The 17,715-nt window shown below is 45.3% G+C and overlaps 1 protein-coding gene across 1 annotated transcript in view; it reads right to left on the reverse strand.

Moving 5' to 3' along the window:
* The window catches only part of LOC123348607 (agouti signaling protein), a 57,154-nt gene that overhangs the window by 19,291 nt on the left and 20,148 nt on the right, over window positions 1–17,715 (reverse strand). The window contains exon 3 of the mRNA XM_044986176.1: window positions 468–535. The gene's annotated coding sequence lies outside the window, so the exon portion shown is untranslated. The remainder of the gene's footprint in view (window positions 1–467; window positions 536–17,715) is intronic.

The following is a 17,715-nucleotide window of genomic DNA, read 5'->3' on the forward strand; positions in this document are numbered from 1 at the left end:
GAAGGTGTGGTTGAATGGGGTTGGGGTCCCCGGGTGCCATCAGCAATGAGAGAAGGGGTTGGATGGGGTGGCAAGGGGCAGTCAGGGGACAGGGAAGGGGGGTGGATATGGCACAGGTCCCGGGGGGGGCTGTCAAGGAACATGGGGGGGTTGGATGGGGCAGGAGTCCGGGGGGGGCATGACCCCTCATGGGGTGAGGAGGAGGGAACCGGTTGTTAGTATTTTGGCAGCTCATCACTGATACCACCCTCCCTAATTTCGCAATAAACCGGATTCATATTTTGACATCCCACATCCCAGTAGTTCCTCCAGCAGTTCTGACATCCCTTTGTTTGGGCAGCTGGCCCTAGTGAAGTTGAGGGCTGGTTTTACTTTTACTGTGCATTAGTTTTGTGCTGTGTCACGAATTCATTGACGACTGTGTCTGCCAGCACAAAATTCAAAGGAACAAAAAGAGCGAGGCCAACCTTTTCTCGTGATTTGGTTGCAGTAAGCGCAGTCGATCACATCAATAGCGGGACAAAGGAGGCAGAAGCTGTGGATTAAAGGAGAAGAAAAGGTTTCCTCAATATGTCAATTGCAGATAAAATTACCAAGCGTGCACTGCACTTTCATTTGTCGACTCAGCTGACATAATCTACTGTGGCCTGTCTTTAAAACATACTGTTGTGCAGTGTCAAATCATTTAGTAACAGCATTAAAAGATTTGAAAAAGGTTCATGCAACAGGTGCCTTTGCAGAGCCCTTAATTTCACCACAGATCATTCATTATAAATCAGAATACATTGTCTATGGAAAAACAAAAATTATGAACACAAAGGACCAAGTCTTCCAATGTGTATGGAGGGCTTTGTGGTACTTGATAGAACCTGCACACATCTACCAATGTGATATATGCCATCATGTGCCAGCAATGCCCCTCTGCTATGTACATTGGCCAAACTGGACAGTCTCTATGCAAAAGAATAAATGGACACAAATCTGACATCAGGAATCATAACATTAAAAAACCAGTAGGAGAACACTTCAGTCTCCCTAGTCACTCAATAACAGACCTAAAAGTGGCAATTCTTCAACAAAAAAACTTCAAAAACAGACTCCAACGTGAAGCTGCAGAACTGGAAGTAATTTGCAAACTGGACACCATCAGATTAGGTCTGAATAAAGACTGGGAGTGGTTGGGTCATTACAAAACCTAAACTTAATTTCCGCAATACTGATTTCTCCCTCTCACACCTTCTTGTCAACTGTCTGTAATGGGCCAGACTCTTACCACTTCAAAAGTTATTCTTCCTCCCTTGGTATCCTGCTGTTAATTGATTTATCTTGTTAGACCGACCTCACCCTTGGTAAAGCAACCCCTATCCTTTCATGTATTTATACCTGCTCCTATATTTTTCACTTCATGCATCTGATGAAGTGGGTTCTAGCCCACAAAAGCTCATGTCCCAATAAATTTGCCACAAGGACTCCTCATTTTTTTTTGCTGATACAGACTAACACGGCTACCACTCTGAAACCTAATACATTTTGGTTTCTTTTTATTTGCCTTCAGATTTTTGAGTGTTTAGGCCACATTGGGATCACATTTTTAAGCACTCTCTGATCATGAAGACTAGGGATTTAATTTTTTTTTGTAAATGAAAGCTGAGATACTCAGGTATTCACACATGTCCAACACTTGGGGCTTTAAGGAAAACAAAATTATTGCAAGACTCATGATAACATGGCCAGAGTTGGCAACATTGTGGCTAAACCAGTTTAAGTGCATCTATATTTAGGGTTTAAGCACACTGAATTTAAAACTGGGGTGAGTTCATTATCAGGCCAAAAGTTGCTAAGTGAATTAAGTGTAGTTCTTTTGATATGCTAAAATAATTTCCTCTCTAAAGGATCACTATAAGGTTTGGGGAAGGATGAAAGGTCTTTATTGCTGGAATTAACTGTACTACATTTAACATGCCAAGATGACTTGCTCTGCACTAAATCTTTTTAAAGTTTGGGAAAGGATAAGAGATCTTCATTGTTGGAATTAACTATTGCCACCTTTTCCTGATGTACCTCCCAGATAATGACATTTCTTTAGTTCTAAATTTGAATTGCGTTGGAATTTTAGATAATACTCGTGTACCCATCTGGTCCAAGAATCCCCAGCAATCCACATAATCACTTTTGGAACTTCTTCTATCATGGAAAAGGAGTAAGTACTAATGAAGATTTACCACAGAAAGCTATGCAGTACTTTGACCATCATTTACTCATAATGATGGCTGTATTTTGAAATCAAAGGGGTCCCCCAAGGATCTGTCCTGGGACCAATGCTGTTTAACATATTCATAAATGATTTGGAAAAAGGGGTGAACGGTGAGGTGGCAATTACTCAAGACAGCTAAGTCCAAAACTGACTGCAAAGAGTTTCAGAGAGATCTCACAAAACTGGGTGTCTGTGCAACAAAATGGCAGATGAAATTCAATGCTGATAAATGCAACGTAATACACATTGGAAAACATAATTCAATCCATACATACAAAATGATGAGGTCTACATTAGCTGTTATCACTCAAGAAAGAGAACTTGGAGTCATTGTGGATAGTTCTCTGAAAACATTTGCTCAATGTGCAGCAACAGTCAAAAAAAGCTAACAGAATGTTAGGGACCACTAGGAAAGGGATAGATAATAAAACAGAAAATATAATGACATTATATAAATTGATGGTGTGCCCATATCATAGAATCATTATGCCCTTCCAGCATGACTGTGAACCACTGATAACTACTCTCTGGGAATGATTTTCCAACCAGTTATGCACTCACCTTATAGTATCTCCATCTAGGTTGTATTTCCCTATTTTGTTTATCAGAAGATCATGCGAGACAGTATCAAAAGCCTTACTAAAGTCAATATATACCACATCTACCACTTTTCCCCATCTACAAGGCTTGTTACCCTGTCACAGAAAACTATCAGGTTCGTTTGACACGATTTGTTCTTGACAAATTCATGCTGACTGTTATTTATCACCTTATTATCTTCTAAGTATTTGCAAATTGATTGCTTAATTGTTTGCTCCATTATCTTTCCGGGTACAGAAGTTAAGCTGACTGGTCTGTAATTGCCTGGGTTGTCCTTATTTCCCTTTTAATAGATGGGCACTATATTTGCCCTTTTCCAGTCTTTTGGAATGTCTCCTGTCTTCCATGACTTTTCAAAGATAATTACTAATGGCTCAGATATCTCCTCAGTCAGCTCCTTGAATATTCTAAGATGGATTTCATTAAGTCCTGATGATTTGAAGACATCTAACTTGTCTAAATAATTTTTGACTTGTTCTTTCCCTATTTTAGATTCTGATCCTACCTCATCTTCACTGGCATTCACTATGTTAGACGTCCAATCACCACCATTCTTCTGGTGAAAACCGAAACAAAGAAGTGATTAAGCACCTCTGCCATTTCCACATTTTCTGTTATTATCTTTTTCCCCCCTCATTGAGTAACGGGTCTACTCTGTCCTTGATCTTCCTCTTACTTCTAATGCATTTGTAGAATGTTTTCTTGTTTCCTTTTATGTCCCTAGCTAGTTTGATCTCATTTTGTGCCTTGGCTTTTCTAATTTTGTCCGTACATACTTGTTATTTGTTATATTCACCCTTTGTAATTTGACTGAGTTTCTACTTTTTGTAGGACTCTTTTTTGAGTTTTCTCTTGAACACTGTGTACAGTTCTGGTCACCTCATCTTAAAAAAGATATGTTCGAATTGGAAAAAGTACAGAGAAGGGCAATAAAAAATGATTAGAGGGATGTAACAGCTTCCATATGAGGAGAGATTAAAAAGACTAGGACTGTTCATCTGAGGCCTTGTCTACACTACAAGACTATTTCGAATCAACTTAGTTCGAATTTGTGGATTCGACCTTATGAAGTCGAATTTGTGTATCCATACTAAATACACTAATTCGAATTTCTGAGTCCACATTCACGGGGCCAGCGTCGACTTTGGAAGTGGTGCACTGTGGGAAGCTATCCCACAGTTCCCGCAGTCCCCGCTGCCCATTGGAATGCTGGGTAGAGCTCACAATGCCTGCTGGGGGAAAAATGTGTCGAGGGTGGTTTTGGGTAACTGTCATCATTCAACCGTCACTCACAAACGCCCTCCCTCCCTGAAAGCGCCGGCGGGAAATCTGTTCGCGCACTTTTCTGGTCAGTGACAGCGCGGACGCCACAGCACTGCGAGCATGGAGCCCGCTGCGATCATCGCTGCACTTATGGCCGTTGTCAACTCCTCGCACCTTATCGTCCACCTCTGCAACAGTCAGCTGCTGAGAAATCGGGCGAGGAGGCTCCGGCAGCGCGGTGAGGAGAGTGGCGCAGACCTCTCAGAAAGCAGGGTACGCCGGGCAGTGGAGATCATGGTGGCAATGGGTCACGTTCATGGTGTGGAACGGAGATTCTGGGCCCGGGAAACAAGCACGGACTGGTGGGACCGCATAGTGCTGCAGGTCTGGGATGACACAGAGTGGCTGCGAAACTTCAGGATGCGTAAGGGCACTTTCCTTGAACTGTGTGACTTGCTGTCCCCTGCCCTGAAGCGCCAGGACACCCGGATGCGAGCAGCCCTGAGTGTGCAGAAGCGAGTGGCCATAGCCCTCTGGAAACTTGCCACGCCAGACAGCTACCGGTCAGTAGCGAACCACTTTGGCGTGGGCAAATCTACCGTGGGGGTTGCTGTGATGCAAGTAGCCCACGCAATCGTTGAGCAACTGCTCTCAAAGGTGGTGACCCTGGGAAACGTCCAGGTTGTCATAGACGGCTTCGCCGCGATGGGATTCCCAAACTGCGGTGGGGCTATAGATGGGACTCACATCCCTATCCTGGCACCGGCCCACCAGGCCAGCGATTACATTAACCAAAAGGGCTACTTTTCCATGGTGCTGCAAGGACTGGTGGACCATAGGGGACGTTTTACCAACATCAACGTCGGGTGGGCGGGCAAGGTTCATGATGCGCGTGTGTTCAGGAGCTCTGGTCTCTTTAGACTCCTCCAGGCAGGTACTTTCTTCCCGGACCACAAAATAACGGTTGGGGATGTGCAGATGCCTACAGTGATCCTCGGGGACCCAGCCTACCCGCTAATGCCCTGGCTCATGAAGCCCTATACAGGCGCCCTGGACAGAGAGAAGGAACTCTTCAACTACTGGCTGAGCAAGTGCAGAATGGTGGTGGAGTGTGCTTTCGGACGTCTCAAGGGGAGATGGCGGAGCTTACTCACTCGCTCGGACATCAGCGAAAAGAATATCCCCGTAGTTATTGCTGCATGCTGTGTGCTGCACAATCTGTGTGAGAGCAAGGGCGAGGCCTTTTTGTCCGGATGGGAGGTTGAGGCAAATCGCCTGGCTGCAGTTTACGCTCAGCCAGACACCCGTGCCGAGAGAATATCCCAGCGGGAAGCGCTCTGTATCCGGGAGGCTTTGAAAGCAAGTTTCCTCGGAGATCAGGGTAACCTATGACTCTCCACTTGCTTTCAAGAGAAACTGACCCTGGGCCTGTGTCAGTTTGTGTCGATTTGGATCTGCGGCTACATGCCGCGTTCTCCAAGTTTCCCCCACTTCCAAAGCACGTTTTTAAGCAAATTAATTGTTACACTCATTATTAATAAATCTTTCTTTTACTTTGCATTTCTGTTCTGGTGTTGAGACATGGACGCATACTGTGCTGGGCACGGTGTGCACTGACGTACAGACCGCTTCCTCCATAGAGGACTGACATCCTCCTGCTCCTACATAGGTCCCTGGGGTGGGGGACGGATGACAGTGGTTCTGCATGAAGGGGAGGGTTTGCAGGAAGGGGCGAGTGGTGCCTTCTTTGCATAGGGGTTTGGATGACGGCAGTGGGCTGCGGGTTTCTGCGTGGGAAGGGGTGATGGGTGTGGGAGAAGGGTGACTATCTGTCCGTGGATGAGGGCTCTTGTTGGGGCTCAGGGCAGCGGATAGGCTCGTGGATCCGTTGCAAGTGCATCGTAAGGGCAGCCTGCCTTCACAGTAATGGCGTGGCAGGCGCTAGGACCTGGACAAGCATACACATTACGAAATGATCAGGGGCAGCATACACAACACAGAATGACCCTGGTGCCTACTGACTGCAGTGTGTGTGTGCCCCGCAGTTGATCCTTTCCCCAAGTCTGTATCCTGGTACTGTAGGCTATACCGTGCAAGTATGAAACCCCTGTCCACCCCATACACCGAAAAATCCTCTGACAGGAAAGACATGACGGAAACAGTGATTAACAGCAAACATCTTTTATTAATCTAATAAACAGTGGGGGGATGAACCTTGGATTTGGGACTGGCTGAGCCTATAAGGGAAGCACTTCTACAAATTTCTAACGTGAGAAGTGCGGGGTACACGGCCGCTCTGCTCTGGTTCAGTGACAGTTCTCACGGCCTCTGCCACCCCTCCGTCTTGTACTTTTGGGTGAGGGGGGGCCAGGACTTCTTGGCTGGGGAGGGCGATTGCAGAGACACTGCAGGGGGGCCCTGTCCTCCAGCCTGCGGTCCTGCAGGACATCAACAAGGCGACGAAGCGTGTCCGTTTGTTCCTTCATGAGACCAAGCAGCGTTTGGGTGGTCTGCTGGTCTTCCTGCCGCCACCTATCCTCACGTTCCATGAGTGTGCGATGCTGCTCACATAGGGTCTCCCTCCAGTGTTTCTGCTCTGCAGCCTCTGCTCGGGAGCAGGCCATCAGTTCAGCGAACATGTCGTCCCTAGTTTTCTTCTTTCGCCGTCTAATCATTGCCAGTCTCTGCGAGGGGGATGCCGGGGCAGTCCGGGAAGGAGCCGAAGCTGTGTGATGGGGAAAGTTAGTGATTTCCTTGTACAGATACATTTTGGCGAACAGTGAACACCGTCTAGTCAATTTCTATGAAGAAGACCGTACCGGACAACAAGTGTCATGTGGTCTCCAGAGAAGCACAACATTTTGGCCTACGCTCTGATTGGCTGCGCCATTGAACAGGAGAGCGGAGAAGTCGGGAGAGATAGCAGAATCCCTCTAGCAGAGAGTCCTGGTAAGCCTTACAGTACATTATGCTTATCAGTTAACGGATAGCTGTGCCGTCGTGCTAAAGGCAATCTGGAAATCAGATACTATGACCCTTTTGCAGCCACTCCCGACACTGCAGGGGAAAGATCAATGTATGCTTTTCCTGTGTGGCCTACAGCACGTGGCTGCTAAGCGCGGGGCTTTGTTATGCAAAGTATAAGTAAACCATTAAGAACAGTAACTATTCGCTAATTGCCCTAATTAGATGCAGCACTTCAGTAACGAGATTACCCTGAGGCGTGTCTCTCGAGTGCAGAAAGAAAGGATGTTAAGGGAAGCACTTCACCGACCGGGACCCTACGCGGCCATGCTGGTAGAGGCGATGGTTCCCCTGTATCTGAGGATGTCGTGGCGTGGAAGAGTGAGCTTCACCGGAGGACCAAATAAGGCACCTCTTCCTCGAAACCTCCTGCGGAGGGTATTTGAGGAACTGTTTGAAGCATTTGTGGAATTGTCCATGGAGGACTATTGTTCCATCCCAATCTGTGTAGACCTACTGTTCGTTTAGTTTCCCTTTAAAAACTTTTAGATATACTATTTATAGATAGAATTTATATTTTTGGTATACATGTTTTCGAGCAAATAAATATTTTCTTGTTTATACGACTTACCGCCTGATCCTTCCCCTGACTCTGAGTCCGGGTTCACGGCCGGTGAGGGTTGGTAGGGGATCTCTGTGAGGGTGATGAAGAGATCCTGGCTGTCAGGGAAAGCGGCATTGTGTTCGCTGTCGCCTGCGCCTTCCTCCACGGACCCTTCGTCGTCTTGCCCATCGGCGAACATCGAGTAGGAACTGTCCTGGCTCACTATGCCATCCACTGAGTCCATGGTCACTGGTGGGACAGTGGTGGCAGACCCACCGAGAATGGCATGCAGTGCCTCGTAGAAGCGGCATGTCTGGGGCTGTGCTCTGGAGCGTCCGTTTGCCGCTCTGACTTTTTGATAGCCTTGCCTCAGGTCCTTGACTTTCACGCGGCACTGCATCGCATCCCGGCTGTATCCTTTCTGTGTCATGGCTTGGGAGACCTTCTCGAAGGTCTTTGCATTACGCTTGTTGGAGCGCAGCTCCGACAGCACAGACTCCTCGCCCCACACAGCGATCAGATCCTGGACTTCCCGGTCTGTCCATGCTGGGGATCTCTTTCTATTCTTGCATTGGGCTGACTCCTCTGCTGGAGAGCTCTGCATCGTTGCAGGTGGCGCGGAGCTCGCCCCGATGTCAAAGCAAGAAATGAGATTCTAACTGTCCAGACAGGAAAAGGATTTCAAATTTTCCCGGGTCATTTCCTGTGTGGCTGCTTAGAACATCCAAGCTCGGACTGCTGACCAGAGCGTCAACAGAGTGGTGCAGTGTGGGATAGCTCCCGGAGCTACTAAGTTCGATTTGCATCCACACCTAGCCTAATTCGAGCTAGCAAGTGCGAATTTAGCGTTACTCCACCTGTCGGGGTGGAGTACCAAATTCGAACTAAGGAGCCCCCTAGTTCGAATTAAATGGCTTCCTGGTGTGGACAGTTGAGCGATTAGTTCGAATTAACGCTGCTAAATTCGATTTAAGATCCTAGTGTAGACCAGGCCTTAGAAATTAAATGACTAAAGGGCGATTTGATAGAAGTCTATAAAATCATGAGTAGTGTGCAGTAAGTGAATAAGGAAGTGTTATTTACTGCTTCACATAACACAAGAACTAGGGTCACCAGATGAAATTATTAGGCAGCAGGTTTAAAACAAACAGAGGAAGTACTTTACACAACACACAGTCAACCTGTAGAACTACTTGCCAGAGGATGTTGTGAAATAACTAGGTAAGCTCATGGATGATAGGTCCATTGATGGGTATTAGCCAAGATAGTCAGGGATGCAACCTCATGCTCTGACTGCCCGAAGCTAGGATTAGAGGGCAGGGGATGGATCACTTGATAATGGCCCTGTTCTATTTATTTCCTCTGAAGCATCTGGCACCGGTCACAGTCAAAAAACAGGACATTGGGCTAGATGGACCATTGATCTGTCCCTTATGGCCGTTCTTATGTTCTTAATTACTTTTTGTGTGCTCTAGACCTAGTTGTTCTAAGAAGCAATTAGGGTGTTGAGCAATTGCTTCTCTAAATGTTGTCCCACGTATGTCATAGTAAGATCTAATTCAAACCCAAATGTCAGTGCAAAAATCTTCCTTTCTCTTTGTGTCCTTGGAACAAACTCTGGCTGGCTTATGCATGAACACCCTTAGATAAACAAACACCGATGTCTGTTACAAAGGTGATATGAATTTGCTCAAGATGATTCTTACACCTAGCTCCAGTATACATTCTGTTCCTGGTAAGAGTAGAAATAATTTACTGCGGTGAGGAAGGCCTTAGAGCAGTGATAGGCAACCTGTGGCCTGCAGGCTGCACGTGGCCCATCAGAGTAATCCGCTGGCGGGCCGTGAGACCGTTTGTTTACATTGACTGTTTGCAGGCACGGCCATCCACAACTCCCAGTGGCCATGGTTCACCATTCCCGTTGGCTTCAGCAGTGTTACTGAGCATGCTCAGTCCGTGTGAGCATGCTCAATAAAAGTCAAGCAGCAAATCTGGGGGGGGGGCATGTGACTCCCATGCTCCCCTCCTCCCATGACGCCTGTGTCAGTGCTTGTGCTACATAATAAGCAGAATTGGTCAAGTTTTTTAAAAAAGGCGCTTTAATTTTCCGAGGTTTCGGACTTGTTCTAGTTGGTGGTTGCTTATTTGAGCTTTTTTAAAATAAGTGACTTCAACACAAAGCTATAGCTTAAAAATGGTTGTAGGAGTGGTTTTAGTGCTTGACTGGTGTCAATGTGATGGTGACGTCATTTGAATTTTAGAATCCTCCTATCCCCACTCCCATTCAACTCAGAAAACACATTCAAATTCATGAACTTTCTGGTCCGCCCACTTGACATATCCTATGTTCCAATTTTTTCCCCCACACCAGGGTGTGCTTCAACGTGGGAATGTGCTACATTAAGGCCATAGAGGCCACGGAGGATGGAAAGAGCAAGGACGGCCTTTTTTTAATAATGTCAGTACACACACGTATTATTTTAATACATTTAATGTGTAAATTAATGTTGTATGCAGCAAAACTAGAACTACTAAACATATGGAATTTGTAGAAACACACCCATCGCCCTCCCTCTGAAACAGGTTGGGCTTATTTGGGCTTATTTTGAAGGTCATCAAGGGGGGGCATGGAGGATCAAATGCCCCCCAGGGGCCTGCTGGGGACGGGGAGGAAAAGGGGCTCTGTCCTTCTCTCCCTGTGCCTCCTCTCCCTCCACCCCCTGCATGTTTGGCTACTCTCTCTGGCATCTGGGTCAGGGGGAGTGGGATGGAGCTGCATCTGCCTGAGAGAGCCTGGCTGGGAGGCAGTGGCAGCGTGCTCCCTTCCCAGGCTGAGGTGCTGGGGACATGGAGTCCAAGCATGCCGGGAAGGGAGAGGGGCTATGGCTCGCTTGGCCCATGTCTCCAGCAGCAGAGCATGGGCAGGGGGTGGCCCGCTGCCGCCCCAGCTGCTGGGGACAGGTGCTGAGTGAGCCAGAAACATGCTGTGGAGGAGAAGTCGGTTTCCATCCCTTTTAATTCTAGGCTGCCAGCTGTCGTAAAGTGACCCAAGTGGATGTTGTGTACCTTCCTTTGTTAGGGTCCCACTGTACCTTAAGGCACAGTGCCCGCCATGGGGACTAGTGCCAAGCCCCACTGTTAGGATATAGATATTCAGGCCTGTCTGCAAAGGCCTATACTTTAAGAATTTAGGTGTATTCTTATCACTTAGCTCAGTGGTCCCCAACCTTTTTGGCTGGCGGGCGTCAGCCGAAGGACCACTGCAGCGGTGGAGCACCCGCCGAAATGCGGTGGCATTTCGGCGGTGACGCCCCTTGATGGCAAGCGGCATCATCGAGCGGCGTCTCCTCCGAAATTCGGGAGCGACGCCTCTCGATGATGTCACTTGTCGATGGCAAGCAGCGTCATCGAGAGGCGTCCCCGCTGAAATTCAGGAGTGACGCCTCTTGATGACGTCACTTGTCAACGGCAAGCGGCATCATCAAGAGGCATCGCTGCCGAAACTCGGGAGTGATGCCTCTCGATGACATCACTTGTCAGCGACAAGCGTCGTCATCGAGAGGCGTCCCCGCCAAAATGCCGCTGCGGCATTTCGGCGGGTGCTCTCCCGGGGGCCAGGACGCGGGCGCATTAAGATGCCCCCATGGGCGCCATGGCACCCGTGGGCACCGCGTTGGGGACCCCTGACTTACCTAGTTATAGAGGTATAAAAGAAAGAATAAAAAATCACTGTCTGTCTGTATAATGGCCTTCTCTTACTGTGACAGTCTGAGGCCTGGTTCTTCAGCTAAGCAGCAGAGGCCAGCCATAAACTGGGAAATGTATGGTCACATCCTCACATTCCAAACTAGTCATATTGATATAAGGTAATCTGGAGCTGTTAGGAAGGTGATTCGATCTATCACCTCCAGAGAAAGGGAAAAGCCCAAAACATGTAAAAGAAAATTTAGTTTGATAGTTTTCTGTCTGGTAAGAACTCACTTATTAATAGACACAGCTGGAGAACCCTTATGTCTGTATAGATGTAGTTGTAAAACCCTTATGTCTGTATAGATGTAGTTGTGAAATCCTCACTTCTGTATTGTTTTGAATGTTTATTTGCATGGTCTCTGTCTGGTTCGGTGATTGTTTCTGTCTGCTGAATAATTAATTTTGCTGAGTGTAAACTAATTAAGGTGGTGGGATATAATTGGTTAGCTAATCAGGTTACAGAATGTTAGGATTGGTTAGGTAAATTTTAGTAGAATGATTGGTTAAGGTATAGCTAAGAATATTACTATATAATTAGGGGCAAACAGGAAGTAAGTTGGGATTCGAAAATAAGAAAAAGAACTTGAATTTAAGCTTGCTGGAAGTTCACCCCAATAAACATTGAATTGTTTGCACCTTTGGACTTCAGGTATTGTTGCTCTCTGTTCATGCGAGAAGGACCAGGGAAGTGTGAGAGTGAAGGAATAAGCTCTCTAACACCCACTACTCCAGTGGGACCTTTGTAAAGCAGGCACAATGCTTCTGGGGTATAAATAGAGTATTGCCACTGCATTACATCAAAGAGAGGCAGGGCTCTGTCTCTGCCCCCTACCTGCCTTCAATTACCACTTTGGATAGTGAGAAGTCCTTGTGCTCCTCCCTCCAGGCTTTATAGCTAGACATAATTTTGCCCTTGGTGTTTCTAAACACAGATGGAAGGTGCTAGAGTGCAAAGCATCATTATTTGCAGACAGTACATTTGATTAGGAACACACAGGCTTTTGCAGGCCCCTATTTGTGTTCTATGCTATCTCCCATTGGCACCAAAAATGGGGAGATAGCATTTTGGATTTCATCCTGTTTCTTGGGTTTTGGAGACTCAAGCCAGGCTTTTGGCATTATCCTAACAATGTGTGTGTTTCCTAGTCTATTCTTAACATTTTTTTTAAATAAATGAAAAAAAGTCTTTAATGATATGAAAAGTCATCCAACTTTTGTTTACTTGATTGCACATATAAATATACAACAAGGGGCTATAAAAATGACACATACCAAATAAAGGCTAATTATGGGTTTCATAAATATATGTTTTGGGACTATTTAAAAAATGGTATCTACTAGATTATTTCACAACTTTTAAGCCCTATTCCATAAATAGTAGTGCATAGCAATTTTAACAACTTTTGAGGCCTGGTAACTGCTTCAGAGGAGTCAGTTTTCTTAAGGAGTATTTGCGGCCTCCTAAACATCAGTGCCTTTCTAAAATAATCTGCTTGTATGCCAAACCCGTAGGCAAAATATCCTCCGGAAAATTTCACGGAAAATAAAGCCTCTGTGCTCATTAAATCTGTGTCCTCAGAACATTAAGTCTCTCCTTCCTAATGTCTTTTAAAGTCTTAGGGTATGTCTGCACTTAAAATGCTAGAGCAACACTATGCCACTGTAGTGCTTCAGTGTAGACACTACCTACTCTGATGGGAGAGGTTTCCCCGTGGCGTAGGTAATCCACCTCCAGCTTTAAAGTGGCCAAATGGATTAGGGTTTTTTTTTTTTGGTTTAAATTGGACCCTTACCCTCCCCTTGGGAGGTTCACTTTCATGATGAGACACTATGACAGATTCCAGGATGGAGTAAATTTTTAAACCAAAATTAGAAGATTGTAATGGAAACATTTACACACTCTTAATTACCACTGAATGGCAGAAAATGCAACACTGCGATGATGAACTGGGGGGACTTGTTCCAGCAGAGTGAAAGGGGTACTGGGAATCTGTAATTTTTTGCTTGATTTTAATGATCAGTGGGAAGCATGTGGGGCTGATCTGTAATAATTTATGAATACTGCGTAGCACCTGGTTATTGGGATAGTTACTGCATGGCCTTATTGGAACGTTTACTGTATGCATCTGTTGGTTTAATTTAATAGCAGTCCAGTTAGGGCAGCACAATGGTGCCAGTTAAGCAGCTTCCCAGTAAACATGACTGTTAGCTGGGAAGCCAGTTTTGCAGGCACCAGCAAAGTTACATGATTTCCTTTTCTGTGGCTGGGTGCCAAAAGATCAATAGGACACCAAACAGTTAAAAAGTGACTCTATAGAGAAAGGGGGAGGCAGTTATCGGGGGCTGTTTGATGAAGCTGATGAAGCAAAAACTGGGCCACTGCTACTGGGTAGTAGGCCTTAGAGTAAGATAGACATATAGAGACCTTCTGTTTTAAAATTCTCTCCCCCTTAGCTTATGCTTTGTTCATTCGGTTATATTAAACAATATTGTGTTCTGAGAAAGATGTCTGGTCACCTATTTTACCCACTGATCACAAGTTCTGAAGGCAAGTTGATAAATACAAAGTAATGCACATTGGAAAACATAATCCCAATGATACATACAAAATGATGGGGTCTAAGTTAGTAGTTGCGACTCAAGAAACAGATCTTGAAATCATTGTGGATAGTTCTCTGAAAACATCTGCTCAATGTGCAGCAGCAATAAAAAAAGCTAATGGAATATCAGTAACCATTAGGAAAGGGATAGACAATAAGACAGTAAATATCGTAATGCCATTATATAAAGCCACGGTATACCTACGCCTTGAATACTGCGTGCAATTCTGGTCGCCCCATCTCAAAAAAGATACATTAGAGTTGGAAAAGGTACAGAGAAGGGCAACAAAAATGATTAGGGTTATGGAACAGCTTCCATATGAGGAGAGTTTAAAAAGACGGGGGCTGTTCAGCTTGAAAAAGTAACGACTAAAGGGGGATATGATAGAGGTCTATAAAATCATGAATAGTATGAATAAGGAAGTGTTATTTATCCCTTCACATAACATAAGAACCAGGGACCAGGTTTAAAACAAATGAAAGGAAATACTTCATACAACACACAGTGAACCCGTTCAACTCATTGGCAGGGGATGTTGTGAAGTATAACTGGGTTCAAAAGTATAACTGGGTTCAAAAAAGAATTAGATTTAGATAAGTTCATGGAGGCTAGGTCCATCAATGGCTATTAGCCACGATGGTCAGGGATGCAACTCCATGCTCTGGGTGTCCCTAAACCTCTGAGTGCCAGATGCTGGGACTAGACGCCAGGGGATGAATCACTTAATAATTGCCCTGTTCTGTTCATTCTCTCTGAAGCATGCAGCATTGGCCACTGTTGGAAGACAGGACACTGAGTTAGATAGACCATTGGTCTCCCCCAATATGGCTGTTCTTATGTTCTTAGGTAATGAACCCAGTCAGACCTCCTAAATAATCTTCATGGATGCATAGTGTACTGTAGCCCAGAGCCTAATCTAAGAATGGGAGAGCCATGGGATTCCATCCCAGGGGAAGTGAAGGCCCAAGACCTAACATCTGAGTGCATTCAATGAGACCAGAAGAAGGGACAGAAGAACAGCTAGTTGTATATCTCTGCCAATCAGACTAAACAGTTTTGCACTTAATGCAAATTAATTTCTCTTCTTTCAACTTGTCTTTTATCTTTGGGGTAAAATGCAGAAAAGGGAAAGAGGAATCGAAGTGTTTGCACGGTCTGCATTAGTGCATGAAAGAGATTGCAAACAGGCCCAGATATACCCTGACTTTTGGGAGGAGCTCTGCCATATCCCCAGAGATCCACAGGAGGTCAGGATTATCTCTCCTGTGTTGGCTCTGGCCCCGGTGGCGCCCTCTCAGGATCGCTGATAGTTCTAGGCCAATGGAGATTGTAGGCCTGGCAGCCCCTGGGACCTGTGGAAGATAATACTGCTCAGGGTTCTATCATCTTTTCTGCTCCATTGCTGCAGGCTGTGTGTGTGTGTGTTGGGGGTGGGGAGAACGGGCTATTGGTGTGCTTCCCATGCTGGCAGCCACCATAATCTCCATCCCCATCTCCCTTTGCACACCTCAGACCCATGTACAAGTCTCCCCAGGTTCTGGAGTAGGGAGGTTGGTGACAGTGCTGGGGACAACTGAGCAACCCTTCCACAGAGGAGGAAGATCTGCGTGTGGTGGGTTCCATCTGTGCCAGGATTGTGGGGGTGAAGGGGTGTGTTCAAGCCAGGGATCGGTTGCTGGAGCATGCTGTTTCACTTCTGGGGATGAAACCAGTCTTTAATTTAATTGAATAATGACCCCTATATACTGAGATGATTTTAGTAGTGGTTTTATAGGACTGCAGAATGGCGACAGGATAGCGCTCATAAATTCCTCCTATAACCATACCATAGGGTGCTCAGATGTCCCAATTTTATAGGGCCAGTTCTGATATTCAGGGCTTTGTCTTATAGAGGTGCCTATTACCCTCCACCCTCTGTCCCGATTTTTCACACTTGCTGTTTGGTCACCCTACCATACTAGTGCCATCCTCTCTTTTCCCCTAGTCCCCAAATTTACACTCTCATCTTGCAAATGGATCCATGCAGGCATGCCTTGCATGGGCTCTGTGGTAGAAGGGCCCTGTCTACGTGTAGGGATCTGCCCACAGGATTTGGGCCCTGCTCTACGAATATCTAATTCAGACTGTTCATTTGCCTAAGGCCTCTGCTTTGTAGTACTGCACATGCTGATATTTTCCTCATTTCAACTGCAAAGTGTATTTGCCTTCAGATAAACTACTCCAAATTGCTTCTCTGTGCCAAAAGGGGGGGGAAATCTGTTTAGAAATAGTTTGAGTATGAGAAATAAATCCGTGCAGATTCAGTGTGACTCTGCCTCAGAATGGATTCTTTGTGGCTGATGTTGTTAATTGATTACAGGAATGCATTAGACCAGGGGTAGGCAACCTATGGCACGGGTGCCGAAGGTGGCACGCGAGCTGATTTTCAGTGGCACTCACGCTGCCTGGGTCCTGGCCACTGGTCCGGGGGGCTCTGCATTTTATTTAATTTTAAATGAATCTTCTTAAACATTTTTAAAACCTTATTTACTTTACATACAACAATAGTTTAGTTATATATTATAGACTTCTAGAAAGAGACCTTCTAAGAATGTTAACATGTATTACTGGCACGCGAAACCTTAAATTAGAGTGAATGAATGAAGACTCAGCACACCACTTCTGAAAGGTTGCTGACCCCTGCATTAGACTCAGGTCAGCTTGGCTACTAAAATGTGGATTTCTGTGTACGTTTCCTAGAAGCAAGGTTTGTCACCATTCCTGTGCAAGATATTCAATAAATGTATTGCCCGTCATATATTTTCACAAAGAATCTGGCCGATAAACCATGCCTGCAAACAAACACCGCAATTACTTCCCAGCCCTCCGAGCTGCTCTGAGTAGAGCCTATTGACTTCAAGCAGGGCTTTGTGTGGAAGCAGGAGTTCACTTGCATGGAGCAGCCTGCAGGATTAGATGTCCCAATCACAGGCACCTTAGAAATACATGAAATCGAACACTTAAAAGTGCTAATATTTTAAAAGGGAAAATAGGCCCTATAAATGCCATTCAAGTATTTTGGACTACAAGAGCTTTAGGGACAGAATTTAAAAAAAAAAAAGGGTATATATTTTCCTAAACAATAAGAATGGCCCTTCCTAAATGGAGACAATTGGCATGTCTGATTTTATAAATAATTAAATTACGCCCCATGCATTTGTGGGTGTGAAATAACCCCTGATTTGTCTTAGCGCAGATATTTATTGAAACAAAATGAAAACATGGAGAAAAGGAAACATTTCATAAGAATATGCCAGTGGCACAGAATTGTCAGAATATTTCACTTAAGTTCCTGGTAGAAAAAATTAAGAGCTATTAAAAACTATTAAAAGGAAAAGTGAAAATTAAAACCCAGATTTCATAAGCAAATGCAGAGAGATTTTTGTTTTTGAAAAAACAACAAGGAATCCTTGTGGCACCTTAGAGACTAACAAATTTATTTGGACATAAGCTTTCATGGGCTAGAACCCACTTCATCAGATGCATGAAGTTTAAAATACAGGAGCAGGTATAAATACATGAAAGGCTGGGGGTTGCTTTACCAAGTGTGAGGTCAGTCTAACGAGTTTGTTTTTGAGTTAACAAGCTATGGTAGTTTAAAAAAATTCCTTTGTTATGTATTGCATTTTAACAAAAACCC

This window comes from Mauremys mutica, chromosome 13 (genome assembly GCF_020497125.1).
Source record: "Mauremys mutica isolate MM-2020 ecotype Southern chromosome 13, ASM2049712v1, whole genome shotgun sequence".
Taxonomy (NCBI): Eukaryota; Metazoa; Chordata; order Testudines; family Geoemydidae; genus Mauremys; species Mauremys mutica.